At 48.3% G+C, this 22,116-nt stretch overlaps 1 long non-coding RNA gene across 2 annotated transcripts in view; it reads left to right on the top strand.

The window, feature by feature from the left end:
* LOC134758429 (uncharacterized) overlaps positions 1–22,116 on the top strand; it is a 93,375-nt gene that overhangs the window by 57,379 nt on the left and 13,880 nt on the right. The window contains exons 4-5 of one of the 2 annotated variants that reach the window (XR_010133603.1): positions 1,283–1,342; positions 4,082–4,184. This is a non-coding gene — a long non-coding RNA (uncharacterized lncRNA). Of the gene's footprint in view, positions 1–1,282; positions 1,343–4,081; positions 4,185–22,116 lie in introns of those variants that run through there. The other variant, XR_010133601.1, reaches the window with a different exon arrangement.

The following is a 22,116-nucleotide window of genomic DNA, read 5'->3' on the forward strand; positions in this document are numbered from 1 at the left end:
AGCTCAAAGGTTAGGGTTTTTCAAAGATAGTTTGGCAGTCAAGGGGCTAGGGAATGGGGGATGCTGATTGGTTGGGCCAGGGATGAAATTACAGAGGGTTGAAACTGTCTTCTTGTGTTGAGTCAGTTCCTGGGTGGAAGTCACAGAAGCAGTTGGATTAGTTCCTTGGTATGAGTTATGGGCCCAGGTGAAGTCAGTCTGTTACTAGAATGCAAAAGTCCGAAAAATATCTCAAAGACCAATCTTTCATTTTTACAATAGTGATGTCATCTATCAGAGCAATTGGGGAATTTACAAATATTGTGATCTCTGGAGCAGTAAATGATCACAGAAATTCAAGCTAGGGAACAATGGCTGGTTATCATTTAGCTACACCTGCATCTTAGCAGAATTCAGGCCTCTCCTATGATCCTAATCTTGTGGACTTTCATTAGTCTTACAAAGGCAGTTTTGTTTTGTTTTGTTTTTTGAGATGACGTTTTGCTCTGTTGCCCAGGCTAGAGTGCAGTGGCACTATCTCGGCTCACTACAACTTCTGCCTCCTGGGTTCAAGTGATTCTTCTGCCTCAGCCTCTGGAGTAGCTAGAATTACAGGCATGCACCACCATGTCCAGCTAATTTTTGTATTTTTAGCAGAGACAAGGTTTCACCATGTTGGCCAGGCTAGTCTGGAACTCCTGACCTCAAGTAATCCATCTGCCTCGGCCTCCCAAAGTGCTGGGATTACAGGCGTGAGCCGCCATACGCAGCCTTACAAAGGCAGTTTTGGTCATCAAGCAAGAAGGGGGTTAGTTTTGGGAAGGGATTGTTATCATCTCTGTTTTAAAGTTAACAAAGGCAGTTAGCTTGTGAAGTTGGAGTCAGTTAGCTTAGATTTCTCTCGCTGATGCACTTTTTGTAAAGGTGGTTTCACCCTGTGCCCATGGACCTTCCTTCCAGGGGTCACCATTTATGCCTCTCACCTGCTATGTGTCTCAGGTTAAAAGTTCACATTCCTAGGAGAAAAGAATCTGACTGGCAAGCTTCAGTCAGATGCTCTTTGGTCCAGTGAGCTAAGCCCCGGGGTTTTAGCTGGGACCCATGGTTGAGGATGGCCAGTTCCTGGAGAATGGGAGAGGGCACTGTGTGTGAGGCAGACAATGGGGAGTCATGTTTGTGAATGGAGTCTTCTGCCAGTGACTCATATCTCCTCTCAGAAGGTCCTCCTCTTCCTTTTTCCAGACAGCAGGGTTTTCTGTCACTTGATTCAATCCTTACTGAGGCTCTAATTGATGTCTCACAGGTACCGGCCTCTGTGGAGGATTCTGAGATGAAGACAGTCCTCACACCCCTGTGAAGACGAGTGAGTTCACCAAGCACAGCCACGCAAGGTTGAGGGGCCTGGAGCCCTGGGAGAGCCTGGCTGTGGGGGGGGGGTCTGTCGCTGCCAGCTCTGCCTCTTGGTCTCTCCACCCAGATGGGAGATGATCAGGACTGACCAAACTGAGCCACCCAACACAGTCTCATGTGGACAGGGAAGGCTTCAGCTTTGCCAAGAATTCCAGAGCTGGATTTTATTGACTCATCATACTTGAGATTATGTCAGTGGAGTCCTTTCTGGAGAGGGAGGCCTGCCCTTTGACCTAGCTGTAGAATTGCCCCAGCATTCCCTTAGCTCAATCCCTCCCCTGACCCCCACCCCCTTGGGACTCTCTGTGGCTGTCTCTAGGCCGAAATATCCTCCCACTGTTCAGGAGGGGCCTGGCCAGAGACTCTGTTGTTATTTTCACTCCTGTTCTTATAACAATCCCTGTGGAAGGAAAGAAAAATGTCACCTAGATAAAGACAAAAAGCATAAAAAAGAAAAAAGAAAAAAAAAGAGTGACATTTGGAAAAGTTTAGACAGGAATGGCCTGGCCGGGGCTGAAATTGGGAGGAGGGAGAAGGTCAGAGGCTGGGGGATTAGGGACATCTGAGGGCTGACTTGGAGACAGGGGACTCTGGGTTTCTCTTTCATAAGGACCAGAGGCTGCTCATATATGCTAAGCACCTTTCATTCATTGTCTCACCAACAACCATAGGAGGCAGTTACTATTATTAACTCAGATGGAAATAGGGAAACTGAGGTTCAGGGAGGTTAAGTAATTTCCCAGGGTCTCATATTCAGCATGGACACCGTCTCATATCTGGCTCTAAATAGTAGCCTCTAAGGCTCATTGGATTGGCACTTGCCTCCCAGGACCCCTGTGGTTATGAGATTCAGAGTCCTGCGATGTCTGAGCTGGTCAAAAGCTTTGAGTAATCTTTAAATAAGCAGCTGTGCCTTGCTAAGAGAATGGGAGGCTCCTGGAGAATAGGGTGGCCAACTAGAAAGAAACTAGCTTGGAAGTAAGAAATGACTGGGTCCCATACCAAGCCTGCCTCTTACTACCATGTTACCTCGAACAACTGACTTTACTTGTGTGAGCCTCAGTTTTCTCCTCTGAAAAATGGACTAATAACATTTACACTGGAGTGTGCTATCCAGTGCAGCTCAGGTGCTCCATAAGTGAAAAGATGGTTCCTACTTTATTGCTTCCTTGGGATCTTCTTCCCCAGCACGTAGGCTTTCAGAGCCTCAGTACCATCTCTGATGACTTTTTTGCCAGGGCTCATCAGATGGGGTAGAACTTTCTGTTCAGGAACCCACAGCGCACACACACACACAAGCCTCCCCTCATCCTGCGTACAGAGCCAGCTTTGCTCGGGCTTCTGGGAAAGGGGAGTATGGGGATTACTTATTGACTCCAGTATCCAAACCACTGGCTGGACAAGAATGCAGCCAGCCTCAGGAATGACTTAAACCAGAGACTCTGGGGCCACCAGGCCTCCCTCCTACTGCCTGGTTCTCTAGGTGTCAGCTCCCTGCTTAGATAGCTTCTCCCGTGCTGCTGGTCCAAGGCCTAATACTCTCAGTCTCATCACAGTAGACAAAACTCCAATTCCAGTTACAACCAACCAACCAACCAATAGGAGAAGACTCCAATTGGCTAGGCTTGAATTACCCATCACCTTCTCAACCAATTACTGAAACTCAGAGGTAGAAAGGTACTATGATTGGTCAGGGCTGGATCAGGTGATCACACCCAGGCCAATAATTGTTCCAAAATGGCCACTTTACATTCAGATCACCTAACTAGAATAGGAATGTACAGTGCTTTGCAGAAAACAGTGGTGAAATTTCATGACTGGCCCGGGCAACTGATATGGTTAGGCTTTGTGTCCCCACCCAAATCTCATCTTGAATTATAATCTCCATAATCCCCACATGTCGAGAGAGAGACCAGGTGGAGATAATTGAATCGTGGGGGCAATTCCCCCATGCTGTTCTCGTGATAGTGAGTGAGCTCTCACAAGATCTGATGGTTTTATAAGGGCCTCTTCCCACTTCGCTTTGGCACTTCTCCTTCCTGCTGCCTTGTGAAGAAGGTGCCTTGCTTCTCCTTCACCTTCCACCATGATTGTAAGTTTGCCAAGGCTTCCCCAGCTGTGCAGAACCGTGAGTCAATTAAACCTCTTTCCTTTATAAATTACCCAGTCTTGGGCAGTTCTTTATAGCAGTATGAAAACAGACTAATACAGCAACATAGTGAGATGTCATCTCTAACAAATTTAATTAATTTTTAAAGCGGTGACACGTCCTAGGCAAATGAATAAATATCTTTTACCTTTCAAATCTCAATTCTCTTTCTTTCTAATCATTCCCATCCAATCCTGGAGCACTACACTACTGATATCTTCATTCTGCCATTTCCTGTCCCCTACCCTGGTGCTTAAATCTCTCCACTCTACCTATTGGGCACAGCTGGCCTGATGAATCAACCCAGCCTGCAGGCCTGATGGGTTTTCAGAGTTCAAGGAAGTTCTTCCTTTTCCAGCCATCTTAAGTGTCTTCCTACCTCTGCCTGCTGTATCAGCAATTTCAGTATTGGTGGTTCATTTTTTAGCTTACTATGACTTGTTCCCATTAAAATGCACATCCCTTTGTGAGTATACACTCACTGTCTGAACAATTATTTATGATTAGTATTAGTGCTTTATCAGCTTTTTTACATTTTGGTAGGGGAAAGGAGGAGAGACTACAGAGGGCTTACTCGTGTTGGAGGGAGGAAGAGAGGCTGTAGAACATGGAAGCCAATTCTCCTGATTCAATGAGTCTGTTTCAGGTAAGTCCAGGTGATTGTCGGGAAGCCATGGCCATTCTTATTTTATCTTGGAGAAGCAGCAGCGTTTTATCTTTTTTCTCTCTTCAAAGTTTAAATTTTCTTACCTAAAATTTTAAATTTTGAGATAATTGGGGAATCCTCTACTCAGTTTCCCATGGTAGCAACTTGCAAACTATAATATTACAACCAAGATATTGATGTTAACACAGTCAGGATACAGAACGTTTCTATCACCATGAGGATCTTCATGTTGCCCTTTTATAGCCATATCTACTTCCCTCCCATCCCTATCTTCTCCTTAACTGATCGCAACCACTGATCTGTTATCCATTTCCATAATGTTGTCATTTCCAGAATGTTATATAAATGGAATCATATGTAACTTTGGGGGATTGGCTTTTCTCACTCAGCATAATTCTCTGGAGATTCATCCAGGTCGTTTTGTGTATCAGTAGTTCTTTCTGAGTGTATTAATCCATTCTCACACTGCTATAAAGCTACTACCTGAGACTGGGTAATTTATAAACAAATGAGGTTTAATTGACTCACAGTTCCACATGGCTGGGGAGGCCTCAGGAAACTTACAATTGTGGCAGAAGGGGAAGCAGGCACATATTACACGGCAGCAGGTGAGAGACAGTGAGCAAGTGCAGGGAAAACTGTCTTATAAAACCATTAGATCTCGTGAGAACTCACTATCGTGAGAGAAGCATAAGGGAAACTGTCCCTGTGATCCAATCACCTCCTACCAGTTCTCTTCCTCAATACCTCGGGATTACAATTTAAGATGAAATTTGGATGGGGACACAAAGCCTAACAGTGTCACTGAGTATTAGATCATGGTAGGATATACCCCAGTTTATTTAATCATTTCTGTGTTGAAGGACAAGTGGATCATTTTCAGTCTGGGGCTAATACAAATAAATAAAGCATCTATAAACATTTATATACAAGTCTTCATTTCTCTGGGATAAATGCCCAGAAGTACAATTGCTGGGTTGTACAGTAGTTGTATGTTTAGTTTTTGAAAGAAACTGCCAAACTGTTTTCCACGGTGCCTGTACCATTTTACATTCCCACCAGCAATGTATGAATGACTCAGTTTCTCTGAATCCTTGTCAGCATTTAGTATTATCACTGTTTTATGTTAGCCATCCTGATAGGTACATAGTGATTCTCATTGTGATTGTAACTTGCATTCCCTTAATGATGAACAATGAGCATCTTTTTATGTGCTATTTGCCATATGATGTCTTCTTTGGTGAAATATGTCTTTATGTCTCTTACCTATTTTCTAATTGGATTGTTCGTTTTCTGACTGCTGAGTTTTGAGTGTTCTTTATATATTCTACATACTAGTTCTTTGTTGGATATATGGTTTGCAAATATTTTTCCCAGTATGTAGCTTTTTTTCATCTTTTTAATGCTTTTTAATGGGCCTTTCACAAAACAGAAGCTTTTGTGATGAAGTCCAATTTATTAATTTTTCCTTTTATGGGTGATGCTTTGGGTGTTGAACCTAAGAACTCTTTGCATAGACCTACATCCTGAAGACTTCCTCCTGTTTTTTCAGAAGTTTTATAGTTTTATGTTCTACATTTAAGTTAATGATCCATTTTGAGTTAATTTTAGTATAAGGTGTAAGACTTAGAGGCTTTTTTTTTTTTAGCACCATTTGTTGAAAAGGCTATTTTCCTCCATTGAATTAGTTTTGTACGTTTGTCAAAAATTAGTTGGGCATATTTGTGTGGGTCTATTTCTGGTTTCTCCATTCTGTTCCATTGATGTATATCTCTCTGCCAATAACATACAGTCTTGTAAGTTATCTTGTATCTTGTATGCCAATAACATTCAGTCTTACTGTAGCTATACAGTGATTACTGTAGCTTGATATGAGATGGACTGATTCCTCCCAATTTATTCTTTTTTTTTCCCAAAATTGCTATTCCTATGGTTTGGATGTTTGTCTCATCTAAATCTCATGTTGAAATTTAATTCTCAATGTTGGAGGTGGGGCCTAATGGGTGTTTTGGTCATAGGGGTGGATCTCTCATGAATAGATTAATGGCCTTCTCTGGAGCGAGTGAGTTCTCATTCAATTAATTCCTGTGAGAGCTGGTTGTTAAAAGAGCCTAGCACACCCTCCTTTTCCTCCTCTCTCTCACAATGCCATCTCTGCACACTCTGGCTCCCTTTTGCCTTCTGCTATGAGCAGAAGTAGCCTGAGGCCCTCGTCAGATGCAGATGCCTAATCTTGAACTTGTAGCCATGAGAATCATGAGCCAAATAAACCATTTTTCTTTAAAAATTACCCAGCCTCTAGTATTTCTTTATAGCAACACAAAACAGACTAAGATAGCTATTCTAGTTCCTTTGTCTTTCCACATAAATTTTAGAGTAATATTGTGTATAGCTACAAAAATTTTTGCAAGATTTTAAAAGGGATTGCATTAAACTCATATATCCTTTTGCGGAGTAAGTCAACATCTTTACTATGTTGAATATTTCAATCCATGAACATAGTACATCTCTCCATTTATTTAGCTGTTCTTTGACTTGTTTCATCTTCTTTTTGTAGTTTTCAGCATACAAATCCTGTAGATTTACACTTAAGTATCTCTTCTTTTTCTTTTTGTAGTTGCACATGGTATTGTATTTTTAATTTTGATATCCAGGTGTTCATTTCTAGTACATAGGAATACAACAGATTTTTGTATGTTTATCTCGTATTCTGTGACCTTGCTGAATTCACTTACTAGTACTAATATTTTGTATATCCCTTGGGAACTTCTACAAAAGCAATCAGGTTATTTTCAAATAGGAACAGTTTTTATTTCTTCCTTTTTAATCTGTATGCCTTTTAATTTCTTGCCTTATTGCACTGGCTAAAACTTTCACAGCACTATGTCATATAAAAGTGGTGACAGCAGACATTTTTGCTTTGTTTTCATCTAAGGCGAAAGCATTCAGTCTTTCACCATTAAGTATAATGTTAGCTGTAGGGTTCTTGTTGATGCTTTTTATCAAGTTTAGAAAGTTCTATTCCAATTTTTCTTTGAATTTTATAATGGATGAGTATTGAATCGTTGTTTAATGGGTGTTGACTTTTCAGCATCAATTGATATAATCATGTTAATGTGGTGGACAACTGGTAAATGGATAAACAAACTGAGCAGCCATTTATACATTGTATGGATGTACCAGTTTATTTATCCATTTACCAGCTGAAGGACATTTGGGGAGTTCCCTGTTTTTGGTGATTATAAACGAAGTCTGTATAAACATTCACAAACAGGTCTTTGCATGTACATGGTTTTCGTTTCCCTTGGGAAACGAAATGCTACTCAAATACCTATGAGTAGCATTGCTAATTTGTATGGTGAGTACATGTTTAACTTTATAAGAAACTGCCAAATTGTTTTCAAAACTGTGTGTCATTTTGCATTACCAAGCAATGTGTGCGAGTTCCAGCTTTGTTCAGCTGGTACTTGATATTGTACCTCAGACTTTCAGAGCCCTTCTTTCTATCTCTGCTGTCTCCCCTTCCTGAGTGCCAGAGAAGAGTGGGTATAGTCACAGTAGCAATTTTCCAGAAGTGGAAGGGCTGGCTCTCATAATTCCCCTGCACACTACGAACTTCAGAACTGCAGTTTTTGGGAAGGTGTGACAAGTGTGTTGAGCAGAATCAGGACAAGGGCCAAGGCAGAAGGAGTAGTGGGGGCACAGGGTTGGCAGTGAAGGGTCCAAGTGGCAGCAGTCCACAGTGGCAGGACCTGGAACACTTCGTCTGCTCAGGGCTCGTTGGTAGTGGGAAAGGATCACTTGGGGCCCAGGAGGGGGTCCTGCTGCCTCAGCACCCTCCCTCTGCCCTCCTAAGGTTTCCAGCCATTTCTAACAGAGGAAACTGCAATCTCTTGAGATTCCTGCAGGCCCCAGGGAGGGGGAGAGTTGCCTGAGAACCAGAGGCCTGGCTTGGGGCCCAGTTATGTGACACCTGAATCTTGGGGAGAGTGGCTGTGGGACCAGGCCCCTGGGGCCTCCTGGGACAGCTGGGAACAGGGAGGGGCAGCTCAGGTTTCATCACTGCTTGGTGTGTGACCTGGGCTCCACCCAGGCAGCAGAATAATGCCAGGCCTTAGCCCCTGCGGTGTAACACCTTTCACCAAGAAATTGCTGTCCTGCTCCTGTTCCACAGGAACTGCTCTGGCCTGGACTTTGGGTCCTGTGGCCTAGAAGTAAAGAGACCAGATCTTAGTCAGGCCTCAGGACAGAAGCTGAGCCAGTCAAATCTGGAGGAGGTGCGTGAGGTGTGTGTGTGTATCTGCGGGGTGGGGAGAGGTGTCATGTGGGGACCAGGAGCTGCCCAATATTCAGTTTCAGTTGATTAGCTATGTGGCCTTGGACAAGTAATTAAGGCCTGGGTTTGCCTGTTTTTGACTTAAAGGTTTGGACTAGATGGGTGATTTCTCAATTGCATTGAATGTCAGCATTACCTGGGACTTGTTTTTATAAACTACAGATCCCTGGGCTCCACCACAAACCTATTGAATCAGCATCTGTGGGCCTGGGGTCCTGGCTTCTGGCTGTGTAACGGGCTCCAGCCGGTTTTTATATGGCCAGTGTGTCACTGATATCTCCAGACCCACTTACCTAAAAGTTCACCAAGTCCAGCAGCCTAGGGCAACCTCTGGTGGAAGACAGAAAGGCAGGTCCAGGAAGGTGGGAGGAGCCAGAGAAGGGGAGCCAATCAGTGGTCAGAAAGATGGGGGGAGGAACCTGAGAAAGGGAGCCAATCAGTGGCCAGGAAGGTGAGAGGAGGAGCCACTCAGTGGCCTGAAAGGAGGAAGAGGAGCCAGAGAGGGAGAACCAATCAGGAAAAGAGGATGCGGCAGGCTGGGATTCTTCTTGCAAGGGAAACTGAAGCTTTAGTCTGGGCAGGCAGCGAGCTGGACTGGTATCAGAGGAAAAGAAGTCTCTACTTTGGCTGCTGCTGTTTGAGTGTGTCTCCCAGCACCATAAGGCAGGTAGAGAGGGCATCACCTTTGTGGTTCAGGAGAAGGGTTAGCACATCCCTTGTCTGTTTGGAGGCTCAAAGTGGGTCTAGGAGAAACTATATCTGCCTAGAGGGAAAACATATCCTGCAAACCCTAAATAGCCATGGGGAATAAATAGCACTTGGGCCCCGGCCATTCCACCCCCTCTGTGTCTGACTCAGCTTGGAGGACAAAAGAGTCCCCATCTGCTGCTTACTGGCTTTGCGTGTGTGAGCAAGTCACTCAACCTTTCTGACTCTGTTGCCTCCTCTGTAAAATGGGAATAATAATTATACCTGCCCTACCCCCACAAGGCATTGCTCTGGGCATCACCTAAGACAAGGGAGGCGATGGTACTCCATCAACTGCAGCATGCTGTGCAATCCATTGGGGCTAGGCGCTACCAGAACCCCAGGGAGGAAGGGATGGATGGACAACCCTCCCTTGCCCCACAGTTGGAGCACTTTGAAAACCACTCGAGTGATTATCTTTTATAAATTGTTAGATGGTCACAGATAATCTTCCCTCTGACAACCCACCTCAGTTTCAGAGGCAACAGGTACTATATGAATTTGGTGTGATCCTTTCACACTTAAAAATTTTTTTTCACATATATGCGTGGGCTCATGGGAAATATATATTGTGTGTCAGCACGTGTGTGTGTATGTGTGGCTTGTTTTACACAGAAGGTGGCACAGTTACATATCACACAGCAAAACGCCTTTTTTAAACTCAAGGTTGTATGTTTGAGATCTAATTAGGTCCTTTCTTTAATCTGCCATGTACTGTTCTACCTTGAGTCTCTCTCACATGGCATCTGTTTTGCCTGATGTTAAAATTGTTATGGCGCTAAATCATGTCTTTTCTTACCCCTGGCACAGCCAGATGGGCTGCCTTTGGTTGCAAGCCCAGCAGAGTCAGAAAGAAACTAAGGCTGTCAAGGAAACCTAAGGGTAGGTCTTCAACTCTGGGCCCAGAAGGAGCGTCACCTCCACCTGGCCTTGTCTGGTTCATCTACAGCCTGCAGGAAGGAGAGACGGGGAGACGGGGAGATGGGAGAAGGAGGGAGAGAGAGAGAGAGAGAAAGTGAATATGAGAACGCTGCCCTGCTCCAAGCTCACCTCGCACCTCTGTCTGGGGAAAGTGGAATGGGAAGAAGCAGGTGGCATCCCCATCATCCCAAGGTGCCCTGCTGCCAAGAAGACCTTGGGTGTCCATTCTTCTAGTGCAGTAGCACCACCACCGCCACCCCCTTCAGGTGAAGGTTGCTAACTTTGAAATCAGGATGGGCTACATAATTTGCAGAGCCCAGTGCACATAAAAATGCAGGGCACTTGTTCAAGAAATATTAAGAATGCATTAGGCCAAAGGCAGACTCCTTCTAAGCATGTGGCTCTGCCTGACTGCACAGGTGGCATTCCCATGAGGCTGGTCCTGCCTGAAACTATCCTCTAGGGGAGTCCTGTTAAGGTGTGGGAGAAAGTGCGCAAAGCTCTGCAAAGGGAAATAGCTGTCATTTTGGAAGCCATCAGGATCTTTTAGTGCAGTCAAGCTGAACCATGGAGGTCATGATGACTAACAGTTCCAGACAGGTTGAAAAGCTCTGATTTGTCCCCTCTAGGGTGGGAACTAAGGACTGGAGAGGCTGCAGAGCCAGCAGATAACTCAGAAGGCCAGGGTGCAAATCCTCCCTCTGTCCCTGAGGAGCTGAATGACCATGAGTTTGTTGCTTAGCTTCTCTGTGCCTCAGTTTCCTTATTAAGATAAGGTGCCCTCTTCATAGGATTGCTTGGAAGATTAACCCTAAAACTATGGAGAAGCTGAGGACATTTCCTGGCATATAATGTTCGATAATCTTGGCTGATGTTAGATATCCTTTCTGTGAGCTTTGGTTTCTTTCCTAGGATAATATAATGGGGAAAGGTAGAGGGTAAAGATGGATCTAGAGTCAGGAGTTCTGGGTTCTCTGCTACTAACCACCTGCTTACCAAGGCAGGTCACTGTCCCCTTAAGAGTCTCACTTCTAAAATTTAAGGGAGGGGGTGAGGTATGACTTTCCTTCCAGCTTTATAATTCTGTTTCCAAGGAATTCCACCTGTTCCTCTCATTGGTTTATCCCAGTGTACCCAGTGTATTAGTCTGCTTTCATGCTGCTGATAAAGAAATACCCGAGACTGGGCAATTTACAAAAGAAAGAGGTTTAATTGGACTTACAGTTCTATGTGGCTGGGGAAGCCTCACAATCATTGTGGAAGGCAAGGAGGAGCAAGTCACATCTTACGTGGATGGTGGCAGACAAACAGAGTGAGCTTATGCAGGCAAACTCCCATGTTTTAAAACCATCAGATCTCATGAGAGTCATTCACTATCATGAGAACAGCACAGGAAAGACCCGCCCCCATAATTCAATCACCTCCCACCGGGTTCCTCCCATGACACGTGGGAATTGTGGGAGTTACAATTCAAGATGAGATTTGGGTGGGGACACAGCCAACCCATATCACCCGGCATTTATTTTCTCTGAGGTTTAAGAAATTTCTCCTCTTATCTGACTGCAAATCTTTCTCATTAGTTAAAGTCCACTTCTTCTCCTGCCCTTTGTGTGAAAACAGCTGGTTGGTGACCCATTTTACAGACTCAGAAACTGAGGCACATTGAGAACCATCTGCTCTCCAGGTGGAACAACCCCAGTCCCTTTAATATGCCCTTGCATTGGCCCTTCACTGCACTGTGACCTCTGCCCACTGCACATCCCAGGAATCTCCACCACTCCTGCATTTAGAGACCCACACAGGTCACTCCTGGCAGCCAGGCACAGAGCTCGGCCCCTCAGATCTGTCTAATACTCTCAGTGCCTGTAGGGAAGCAGATCTTGTTACATATCTTGTTTTCCAGCTAGAGAAGCGGGCTCCTGGAGCCCAGACTGAGGGTGGAGTGAGGTTCCTGTAGGTAACTTGTGAGACCCCCTAATGCTGTGAGGCAGAGCCCCAGACCCTGCAACCCTGTGGGGGTCAGCCTTTCCTGGAGAAAAGCTTTCTCCCAGCACTTACCAAGCCTCTCTCTCTGCAGCTGGCATGAGGGATGTTGCTCCTCTGCCAAACCCACACTCTGGGGTGAACACAGCTCTGGGCATGCCAGCTGCTGCCCTGGCCCCTTTACTGCCACTCAGGAAGACACACGTGAGTGCCATTCAGTGCCAGTGTCCTTGTCAGGGGGCAAGCCTCAAACCTGTCCCCTTCCTACCAGGCCCCTGATCAGCTCCAGCACTAGCACAATGCAGAAACAATATCTATTTGGGGGGATTATTGAATGTCCATCTCCTCCACTAAAATAAACTCTTTGGGTGGTGTGTTGGGGCGGGGGCATGACTTGTTCACGGAAATATGCCCAGAGTCTAACACACTTCCTGGCACAAGGAGGTGCTCAGTACACATTCAATGTGTGAGCACATGGATCTGCTGTGATTTATTTATTTTTTAAACTTTATTTATTTGTATTTTGAGACAGGTTCTCACTCTGCCACCCAGGCAGAAGTGCAGTGGCACAGTCATGGCTCACTGCAGCCTCAACCTCCTGGGCTCAAGAGATCCTCCCACCTCAGCCTCCCAGGTAGCTGAGACCACAGGTGTGTGCCACCACGCCCAGCTAATTTTTGACTTTTTGTAGAGACGGAGCCTAGGCTGGTCTTGAACTCTTGGGCTCAAGTGCTCCTTCTGCCTTGGCCTCCCAAAGTGTTGGGATTACAGGTGTGAGCCACCATGCCTGGCCCCACTGTGATTTATTGAAAGTCAACCTCTGGCCCAGGCATGGTAGCTCATGACTGTAATCCTAGCACTTTGGGAGGCCGAGGTGGGTGGATAACCTGAGGTCAGGAGTTTGAAACCAGCCTGGCCAACATGGTGAAACCCTGTCACCACAAAAAATACAAAAATTAGCTGGGTGTGGTGGTGCACACCTGGAATCTAAGCTACTAGGGAGGCTGAAGCTGGAGAATCACTTGAGCCCGGAGGCGGAGGTTGCAGTGAGCTGAGATTGCATCATTGCACTCCAGCCTGGGCAACAAAGTGAGACTCTGTCTCAAAAAAAAAAAGAGGAAGAAGAAGAAAGTCAGCATCTGGCAGATACTGGCCCTTTACTTTATTAGCAAATTCCTAGAGGCCCATCTTTCACGGGATTACTACACAGGGGTGCTGATTTAGAAAAGTGCAATTTTATGTGTTAGGCTCTGAGGGTTCATTCATGCAGGCAGTGTGTAATGAGCACTCGCTACATGCCAGGCCCTGAGGACAGAGCAGTAAAGGAGCCGATGTACTTGCCTGCATGGAGGTCCCATCCAAGTGAGGAGACAGTTAAAATGCAAACACAGCTGCACGATATTGTCAGGTGATGCTTTGTGCTGAGAAGGATGAAGCGGCAGGGGGGATGGAGAGAGTGGGGTGGGTGGGGTGCTATTTCAGATCGAAGGGTCAGCGAGGTCCTGCAGAAGAGCTTCGATTTAAATGGAAGCCACCACTGAGAACGAATAGGGAGGATTTGGGGCATCCCAGGTGAGGAGTGGGATTCAGAAAGAAGAATTCCTTGATATCCCAGGCTCCTTGGTGAGCCAGTGGGGACACATTCTGCTTGTCATCAAAGTGAATTACAAACTCATCCAGCTCAGAGCCTCTGCCAGAGCCATCTGGGCTGCAGTGGCCTCTTTCAAAGAAAAGAGTTCGCCAACAAGAAAGCGGCACGGCATCCTGATGAGGACTGGGGCTTTAGAGTTCTAGGCAGAAACGTGTTGAAATCCCAGCTCAGGCATGATTGAGGTTCATGTCTTAATCGCTGAGAGCTTTGGTTTCTTTATATGTAGTCGGGAATGATAACAGTGCCTCTCCCAGAGGGTTGTTGTAAGTCTTCAAAGAAACAGCCTGTGTAAAGTGCTGAGCACAGACAAACAGTGGCCTTTACTGCCATTGTCATTCTCTTGGCTCCCAGTGGGGTTCTTTGCTTCTCTTTCATTCATTCCACAATAACTGAGCACCTACTCATTGTCAGGCTCTAGATGCTAGGGTACCCAGAGGAGGAACACCTAAGCTATCCAAAGGTGAGCCAGAGAGTGCACCCATCCAAGAAGCAGGGACCTGGGCATGCATTCCTGCCATTCCAGCTGTGTGAACTTGGCCATGTGGTTTCATCGCCCTGGGCCTCAGCTTTCCCCACTGCAAATAGAGGGCTCAGCTTGCCAATCACTGGGTGATTCTCCTGCTGAGCTCCTGGGCTGAGGCTGGGGCACAACTGTGGAGGGATCATCTGTAGCCCCAGGTGACCTGAGCCTCAGAGAAAGCTAGCCTGCCTGGCCCGAAAGCTCTGCTGGGAGTGGGGTGGGAAGAAGCCCATGTGCTCGGAAATGGGCCAGGGTCAGTGCTGGGGCCTGTCGCCTCCAAGGACCCTCCCACATCAACCAGAGCTCCTCATGGGGAGGCAGAGGGTACAGCCGCTGAACGTGCCTTCCCAGGAGAAGCTTGAAGTGTACTCAGGATCTTGGCAGGCATCGGGGTTCTGAGGGGTCGTAAGAGGGGCCACTAGGGACAGGGCTCCAGAGAGTCCTGATGAAGGTGGAGACAGAGGAAGAGGATATCTAGGAGAAGGGGTTTGTCCTATTTCCTCCCACGTGCCCCTTGCACTTCTAGTGCTGGGAGTCATTCATTATACAGCTGATTTGGGGCCACCACACTTCTTCTTTCCTTGCCCTTCTCCTCCTTTCCTACCTCTCATCCTGGGAGTGCCTTGGACCCTGGGATGACCCATTCTAATTTCTTCTCCTTCCACTTACCTATGCTGGCCGGGTATGGTGGCTCACACGTGTAATCCCAGCACTTTGGGAGGCTGAGGTGGGCAGATCACCTGAGATCAGGAGTTCAAGACCAGCCTGGCCAACATGGCAAAACCCCGTCACTACTAAAAATACAAAAATTAGCCTGGCGTGGTGGCAGGCACCTGTAATCTCAGCTACTTGGGAGGCTGAGGCAGGAGAACTGCTTAAACCTGGGAGGTGGAGGTTGCACTGAGCCAAGATTGTGCCGCTGCACTCCAGCCTGGGTGACAGAGACTCCGTCTCCAAAAAAATCCAAAACCGAAACAACAACAACAACAAAAAAAACAAAAAAAAAAACTTACCTATGCTGTGTACCTGCCTGTCTGTGCTGTGGGAAACTAAGCCCTAAATAATCTAAATAATTCATTTTATTCAAAAAGCTTTTTTTTTTTTTTCCTTAGAGACAGGGTCTTAGTCACCCAGGCTGGAGTGAAGTGGCATGATCATAGGTCACTGCAGCCTCCAACTCCTAAGCTCAACCAATCCTCCTGCCTCGGCCTCCCAAGTAGCTGAAACTAGAGGCAAGTGTTGCCACGCCCAGCTAATTTTTAAAAATTTTTTGTAGGAACTGTTCACCAGGCTGGTCTCAAACTTTTGGCCTCAACCACTCCTCCCACCTTGGTTTTCCAAAGTGCTGGGATTATAGGCATGAGCCACCACACCTGGCCTCAAAAAGCATTTAATGAGTTCTGTTTAAGGGACTCTTTGGGTGTGATATAGTAAACAAAACAAAGAATCCATATCCTTGTGGAGCTTGCATTTCAGAAAGTGAGTGGACAATAGCAGCTTAATGCAGCACTTCTCCAACCTAGAGGTGCATATGGGATCACTTGGGCATCTTGTTAAAATGCACATTCTCATCCAGGAGATCAGGGATGGGCCTGAGATTCCAACAAATGATGCCTAATGTTGCTAGGCCATAGTTTGAGTGGCAAGGGGTTTTATGTGTTATCCCTCTTGAGATAGCAATGACATGTTCGAAGGAATGGCTCTCTAATATGGAACCCTAGGGAGGTGTTGGTGGAGGTGGCTGGGTATTGAGGACACTGGGGACTCTGGACTGGTCTCCTGGGTGGCTGCCTGCCTTTCTATGGAGAAGGCTGGCTCAGCTTTCCAGCCCTGGCTTCTTAGCTCCCCACTGTTCCTCCTCAGCCAGGCTGTGGGTGGGAACATCTGGAAGGGATCCCCCGGAACTGGGGGAATTTCCAGGCAAATGAGGCTCTGTCAACCCAGCCAGGAACATCCGCCCCTGCCATCTGCTCCAGACGTCATTGCAGAGTCTGTGTGAGAGGAACCCGACAGTTTCCAGCTCCTCCAAGGAGCGTCTGTCCGTGTCTCTGGGTCCTGCCCTGGGCATGTGAGGGGCCTGCCTCTGCTACTGCTGGGGGAGTCTGTTGGGGGCCTGAGTTCCCAAGTGCAAGTCCTGTGTTTTATCTGCTGGGAGATGAGGTGTCTCCGAATTCCAAAGATGCCCTGGGGGTCTTCCCTAGGACGATGAAGGAGGGAGAAGCTACCCTGGTTGTTGAGAAGCCTCAGCCCAGAATTTTCTCACCCTCATGAGGCAAATTTGTCCAACACACGCTGTGCTCTGCCCTGTGCAACATCTCAGTAATAAATGCCCAGTTTTGTGCACTGATGGCCTGTGCACCGGAGGCTTTACAGCTTGACCTCACTTGATCTGCATGGAAACTGTGAAACTGCTCTTACTCTTACCTCCATACCGATAAGGATGAAGCAGCTCAGAAAAGTCAGGTTACCTATAGGAAGTAGCAGAGCCAGGATTTGAACCCAAAGTCACTTGATACCAAAGCTCAGTGTTAACTCTTCAGTTACATTGGCTCCTTACATATCCTCTAAGAGCAGGTGCTAGCTAAGAGCAGGACTGGATGGGACTCGTCCAGCTGAAAGTCTTGCCTCTTCAAACTCCAAGACTTCTCCTGGAGCTTCTCCTCCAGCCCTGTGAGAAGCTCCCGGTCCACGGTTTGGGGTGGTTGTGCCCAGCCCTGTTCATCACATGCAGCTGCATAAGACTGGGCAGCCTCTCCCTGTTAATGAGAGCGACGAATGACTCTCATCAAGTCTGGGAGTTACTCAGCACCAGAGACGGGTCTCTGGATGTGACTTCCTTCTTAAGAGCAAATGCAAACAGTGGAATGCCTAATCTCAAAGCAAGAGGCCTGGGTGCTCGCTTGGGAACTCCCAGGGGACTCCTGAGAGCAGCTGGCCCAGTCATGGGATGGTGGGGTGGGACAGCCAGGGCTTGGGGTCTGCTCTCTAAGGGAGCCGAGGCTGCAGCAGCTGTCCTCTCCATCCCCTAGCTCCACCGGGATAATTGACGGGGAGAGTATCACCTGATGTTAAAGCCCAGTGTTTATCCCTCTGTTACGTTTCATTCTCTCTGCCACCATCTCTCAATCCAGCCTCTTAGCATGGGTGCCCCTAGCCCAGGAGCCCTATGCTGAGCTGGCAGGTGGGTTAACAAGTCTTAATGTATAGAACTTGTGCCAACCACAGTGCCGTAGACCCCGCAGGCCTCTGAAGGCCTGCCTGCCTCCCTACCCCTATCATGGGTCAGGCCGGAACTGCAGGACTCAGCAGGCACCATGGTGGCTTGGTCTGTGCCCGTCCTACCCTCTTTGTCTGCTGTGCCCTCAGCTTTAAACCTGAGCCGGGCAGTTGTGACAAGGGAAGAGCGCTCCTTAACCACGATTTGCCAAGAGATGAAGGGCCCCTGAGGAAAGGCTTTTATTTCTGTATTTCAGTTTCACAGCTTGGGGAGATGGGAGATAGCTCATGTTCCCCTGAGGCTGCAAAAGTTCTATGACAGCCAGTCAGTGAGGCTGTTCCTGGTAATGGGAGGACAGACATTGTCATTGAAGGGGCTGTGCCATCTTGCCTCTGGGGGAGGATGAGGCAGCAGCCCAGCTAGGACACGGGGCAGGGGACGGAATCTCAGCATGTCCGAAAGCAGGTCCAGGCAGTAGACTCGCTGTGTGCCCGGACCAGTGAGGCACTTCTCTGGGCCTCAGATCCCAGTGGGAGGAGGGAGGGAATAATGTCAGAAGTACAGAGAGTTGGTGAGAGAAGAGAAGCTGGGGAGATATCTGCAGGATGGAAGGGAGAAGGACAGGGAACTGGGAAGCAGCTAGCAGGCAAGGACTGAACGGGCCATGGTGTGCTGTCCCGGAGGCTGAAGGACCTCTCTCCATTGGCCCCATACTGCTTCCTGCTCCTGCCTCCTGGCACAGATGCCCCTGCTCTGAGAGACTGTGCAGAGAGAGCAGGTGGGTAAACAAGTCCTTATGTGTAGAACTTGTGCCGGCCACAGTGCCATAGACCCCACAGGCCTCCAGAGGCCTGCCTGCCTCCCTGCCCCACCCTACAGTGGGGGCCAATCTGCTTACATCTGTAGGATCCGCCTACCTCAATCCTGTTTCCAGATGGAGGGTATTTCTGGGGGTTGGTAGATTCTGTATCCAGTCACCTGTTATCTTCTTAGTTCTTTGAAACCCAACCTTCACCTTGGTCCCAGTTCCAGTCTTGGGTTTGGATCCCAGCTCTACAGCCGTCTACGTCTACACCTACCTTCTGCCGTGAGCCCCAAGTCCCTCTTTTTTTGAAATGATCATAGTAGTAGTGCCTCTCTCTTAGGGATCTTTGAGGATTAAATGAGATAACTGGAGCTCCCAGCAAAATACCCAGACATAGGGGTTCCATGATGGCTAGATCACTTCTCCCTCACCCCTCTCAATTAGCCTCTTTGGGTTGCGCTTGTTTCCAGAGGCCTGGGCCAGACAGTTAATAGTTAGGGTGTGTGGAGTGACTGCCCACTGCCGCCTTCAGCAGTAAAGGTGAGGGGAGGAACAAGAGCTGTCATTTATTGGACACTTTCAGAGGGCCAGACCATTGGCATGCAAGCATCATCATCCTCACACCAACCCTGTAAGGAGGGTTTTATGAGCCCCTTTTTAGAGATGAGCAGACAGAAGCCCAGGCTTCTTGAATACCCTGCCTGGATCCCATAGCTAGTGAGTGGTGGAGACTGAATTCAGATCAAGCCCCCATTCCCAAGCCGGCTGGGCCCTTGCCACTGTCCCACTCAGTAAGACACAGTGACATTCAGGGACTGGGTGGCCAAAGGCCACCGGTACCAGGTGAAGAGCACCTATTCTGGAGGCAAAGTCCTCAAATTATCAAAGCTAGGGCAGCAAAACATGCTCAGATGAACACAGAAACCCAGAGGGGAACAAGGCAAATTATTCCAGGGACCCAAGACCTGCAGGGATGGAAGACTGGTGGGTGGAGACCCAGGTACAGTAGCACCCACAGGACACGGCACTCCCTGTAGTGCAGGGAAACGCTGGAGAAGCCGGGCCAGCGTGCCCGGGAATGCGGAGGGAGAGGGCCTGTGCTCCTCCTTCTAAGAAACACATGGTTTCCCCAGTCTAATAGTGGCCAAAAGGAAAAACTATGTACTCTACAAAATCCACAGTATACACATGACCCGCCAACATTTCAACATCGTCTCTCCAAGAGATCTCTCCCAGAATCCCGCGAAAGAGCCAGGCAACACGCACACTTGCCCAAGGTCAAAGACACTATTCCAGGTATGAATTTTATGGGTAACCAGATGACACTTGAAGCGGCTCAGAAGTTGGCGTGAGAAAAGTCCCCAGTTGTTATTACTTAGTGCGGCCTGGGAGGAAGAAAGGATTCTTTGTAGAGCAATGAAAAGGACCCAGATAGAGGCAAGCCCCTGCCCTCCTGAGCAGAAATCGTCTTTTCCATCAACAGTTTGTGCTCTGCACCGCCCAGCCTCATTGTTCTGTGGCATTCCGCCGGGGGCAAGAATACATTGGGATGCCTCGCCTTCTCAGCACACCACTGCCTGGATTTCTGTGCAAGGACTTGAATGTAGATTTATCCTAGTCATCATTATTTAGAAATATTTTGACAAAGTAGTTTATTTAAAGGTACTATGAGTCCCCTCCCTGTTTTTTGCTGTTTATCTTTTCTTTTAAATTTTCTCCCAGAAACAGTGTAATCCTCTAACACAGTTTGCATTGTAAGGCCAGGACAACACTGAAATGCAGCGGTGGGGGCCGGGTAGACAAATAGGGCACATATCCCCAAGAGAGGCATAAATCCAGGTGGCCACCAGCACCGAGGGCTCCAAGGCCTGCCATGGCCACAGCCCCTGGGGTATGCTCCTCTCCATCCTCCACCTCCATCTGGGCCAGCACCTGGGCTCTGGTGGTGAGGTGCTAAGACCTCTTTCCACTCCAGAGGGCCAGGGACCAGGATACTCAATAAGGATGTGTTGAGGAGCTGGGGGTATCTGGTGCAGAAGACCAATGAGACCAGTCGAGGAGCGCTGATTCAGGAAACAAAACACCCAAAATGTCAAAGCCAGGACAGCAAGGTGTGAAAGAGACCGTCTCGACCTTGAAGGGTTTACATTTCCAGCTAAGTAGGTGAGACAAGCATTCTGACGTGTTACTGAGGCTGCGGCCTCCATGCAGAAGGCAGTGACAGTGACAGGAAGGTTGTCAGGTTGACTAACATGGGAGAGGGGGTAAAACACACAGCTGCTGCCCTCAGGTGAGTGGCAGCTGGCGGGGGGTGGCGTGATCCCAGCATGGCTGCCTTCCGTTCTCTCCTTTTCAGTGTCACTTGTCACTCCTCCTGTTGAGGGGTGGAATCTGTGCCTCCCCTCTGCTTGAATCAGGGCTTCTCCCTAGTGATTTGCTCAACCTATAAAATGTGGCGGAAGCGATGTTCAGGATTTCTAAGGCAACGTCCTAAGAACCTTGCAGCTTCTGCCTGGAACTCTAGAGACTCTTGGCACCCAGAGACCTCCATGCAGTGAGGAAGCCCAAGGTGGCCACGAGGAGAGACTGTAGGGGGAAGAGGGTGGAGACCTGTCTGGCCCCCCATTCCTGTTCCCAGCCATTTGAGCCATCTGAGCTTCAGCCATAAATATCCAGGGGCAGAGAGGAGCCATTCCCTCTGTGCCTTGTCCAGGTTCCTGATCCACAGAATCGTGAGACATGATAAAAGCAAAGTATTGTTTTAAGGCACTGAGATTGGGGTTATGTGTGCCATACATACATCCACAGATAACCAGAACTGGGTGAGGGGACATATCAGGGCCAGGGACTCTGTTGACCCAACCCTTTCTCCTTGAGACCACACCTGCCCTCTCTGGCCCCAGACTCCTCCACCATGGCCTCCCTAAGTGCTGACACTCCCATCCCTGGGACCAATCCCAATGCCTGGGCACTTCCCCTTTGAACCCCAATTTGAGAGCAGATTTGCTGCTGAGGTTTGGGGGGAACTAGGGGAACCCCGGGACGGGACAAAGATTCTGGGTAACCACCTCTGGGGCAGGTGTGGGGAGACTGGCCGGGGCAAGGAAGTGGCTGCACAGGGGAAGGAGTGAGCCGTGTGCGCATGGATGGGGGAAGGAGTGAGCCGTGTGTGCTCATGGCTGTGTGCCTTCCTCCATGGAAGAGCTCCCTCATGCCTCTCTTCCAGAACTCAGGTCCAGCGTTTCCAGCCACCTGCTGGACTCTCCTCAGAACCTCCCACAGGCCCCCCAAATCCAGCACATCTCAAACCAGAACCTGCTCTAAACCCACCCCCAAGGCAATTCCCTGTCATTCCCTATTTCTGCCGAGGGTGCTGAAGTCACCAGGGCCCATCCAGGTGTGGGCAGCCAACCCTCTAGTGGAGCTGGGGCAGCAATACCTTGCCCACATGGCAGGTGGAGATAGGGGGACCTGTGGGTAGGGACTGAGGTGGGAAGAGTTGTGGCGAAGGAGGTGGGCAGAGCCTGGCCAAGCTCATAGGCAGCCCTAGAATTCCTCCTGGAGAGGTAAGGGGCTTTGGGCTGTGTCCTGGGGGCTGGAGATACCCACAGGAGGCTAACAATAGCTCATCCAGCCTCAGCATCCTCTCTGCCTCTTTGCCACCCCCTTTTGCTCCTGGAGCAGCCATCGGGAAACCCTGCAGCTTCCAGCTCTGCAGGGCCCTCATTCCC

This window comes from Gorilla gorilla, chromosome 4, assembly GCF_029281585.2.
Source record: "Gorilla gorilla gorilla isolate KB3781 chromosome 4, NHGRI_mGorGor1-v2.1_pri, whole genome shotgun sequence".
NCBI classification, from domain to species: domain Eukaryota; kingdom Metazoa; phylum Chordata; class Mammalia; order Primates; family Hominidae; genus Gorilla; species Gorilla gorilla.